At 39.0% G+C, this 2,089-nt stretch overlaps 1 protein-coding gene across 1 annotated transcript in view; it reads left to right on the forward strand.

Moving 5' to 3' along the window:
* CR1 (complement component (3b/4b) receptor 1 (Knops blood group)) overlaps positions 1-2,089 on the forward strand; it is a 111,120-nt gene that overhangs the window by 64,362 nt on the left and 44,669 nt on the right. The gene's annotated exons all lie outside the window — the stretch shown is intronic.

A 2,089-nucleotide genomic window follows, 5' to 3' on the forward strand; every position in this document is an offset into this window, starting at 1 on the left:
ATATTTCACTCTACCACTCTAGCTTAGCCACAGTGAGCATATTAAGAACAACCTCTATTAGGTCAAAAGTCAGAGGACACCCATGATCCTGGGATCCTAAGGCAACTTTTAAATGTATGATAGGATACAGGCAGAGGGAAATGCACATAATGGAAGGATTATCATGTTCTTCCTTTATTCTAGTGGTTCTCAACTTGTTTGTTTGCAGCAATTTTTAAGATTAAGGGCTTTCTGGCATACTTGAAAAGATTTGACAACATAGCTAATACTAAACAGATTAGCAATAAGTAAAATTCAACCACTACCCAAACATAAAAGTGACTCACTGTGTCTCCAAAACATTCACTGTCATTGCCATCCTCACGTGGTTCCCTCCAGCTTCATGTCACTGTTTTGGGAAGAGCTGGTATGTCAGTTAGGATTAGATTCAGCAGTGAAAGACAGGGAAGAAAACCACAACAGGATCTTAAACATAGGTAGTAGTTTACTTCTGTCTTAGGTTAAAAACCCTGAAGATAGGCAGTCCAGGGTTCAAATATGTGGTGACTCCATAATCCACAGAAACCCAAGTGCCTTCTATTTTGCCACTCTGACCTTCTCAAAACAAGAGTCCATCTCATCTCATGGTCCAAACTCCAGCCAGCAAAGAGGTAGAGTGGAAGAAGGGAACTCCAACCCCTTTAAAGACACTTACGAAAGTTGCACAAGACACTCACTCCACTTACATTCCTCTGGCCACAAGTCAGTGTGGCTATACCTGGCTGTAAGTGAAGGTGGGAAGTGAAGCTTTCATTACAGGTGGCCAATGGCCTAGTTAAAAATAGAAGGTTCCATTACTAATGAAGGAGAAGAAAGTGGATACTGAGGATGACACCAGTTGTCTCTGCTACCAACGGTTGCTTCCCTGATCACATATCTTACACAATCAAGAGAAAGCATTCTTCGCTCTTCTAGGAACTGCCTCATTGTTATACGACAATGCATTATGCCCCTTAACTTTTACTTGACCACGTTTAGCCCTTCTGTATGCTAGAACACATGAGTATCTTAGCTAAGCATTCTCCGTGACATTTCTCATGGTAACTTTATAGATATCTAATAAAAAAATAAATGATAATGAAATGTTCCAAGTTGTGTGGCCTCCTGTGAATAGTTTTATTGCAAAGTGAGTGAGTGTCCTGCTTCTCATTTTATATTTAAAGTGTGAAGATGTTCAGCCGTCTCCTCTGGCTCTCATGTACTGATTCTTCATGGTAAAGCCATCATTCTTTCCTTCATGCAACAGATACTTTTTGAGCACCCCATGCTTGACCGTCTTTAAGCTATATGCTGGAGAGTGTTACGTATTTCAATAAGACATCTTCCCAACCGGTCAAGGAGCTTATCTCCTGGATGAAGTACGCATGGAGAAAATAACTCTGTGAGGTTCCTTAAAGACCAAAATCATGGTTTTGGAATGTCCCATGATGAATAAGGGAAATAGCTCATTCAGTTGTGAGGGACTAGGAATATAGGTGAATTGAAGAGGTAAAAATTTAAACTTGTCCTTTAAAATAAAAGACTATTTAGCAGATAGAGACGGGGTTTCTTTCTTCCAAGGTCTGCCATGTTGCAATCTGTCCAGTAATTTTTAATGTCTACTTGCTATTATTTTCTAAATGGTGATTTAAATGGGAAATATTAATACGTGTGGAGTATAATCATGTTTCATTCTTTGCTTTAGGTATCGACTCATTGGTTCCCCATCTACTGTTTGTGTCCTCTCGGGCAATAATGTCACATGGGACAAGGAGGCACCTATTTGTGAGAGTGAGTTGAAATATTTTTCTCCATAAATCCCTCCATTTGATTCTGACTTGCTCCTGAAGTTATGAAAAGAAATCTAGTCCTTCCTGCACAAAGCAATCTCTCAGATATTTGAGAATAGGAATGAGGTGCTTCATGGTCTTCGTATCTTTTCTTTATCTTAAAAGGTAATTTATCTGAACTGTGGACTTGAGCTCAGGTAAAATAGCCCTACTTTCCCACTTTGATAATACACTCCTTCCAGTATAAAGATCATTCTCCTTTTTTTTCTTTTTTTTTTTTT

This window comes from Propithecus coquereli, unplaced genomic scaffold (assembly GCF_000956105.1).
Source record: "Propithecus coquereli isolate 6110/MARCELLA unplaced genomic scaffold, Pcoq_1.0 Scaffold135, whole genome shotgun sequence".
Taxonomy (NCBI): Eukaryota; Metazoa; Chordata; class Mammalia; order Primates; family Indriidae; genus Propithecus; species Propithecus coquereli.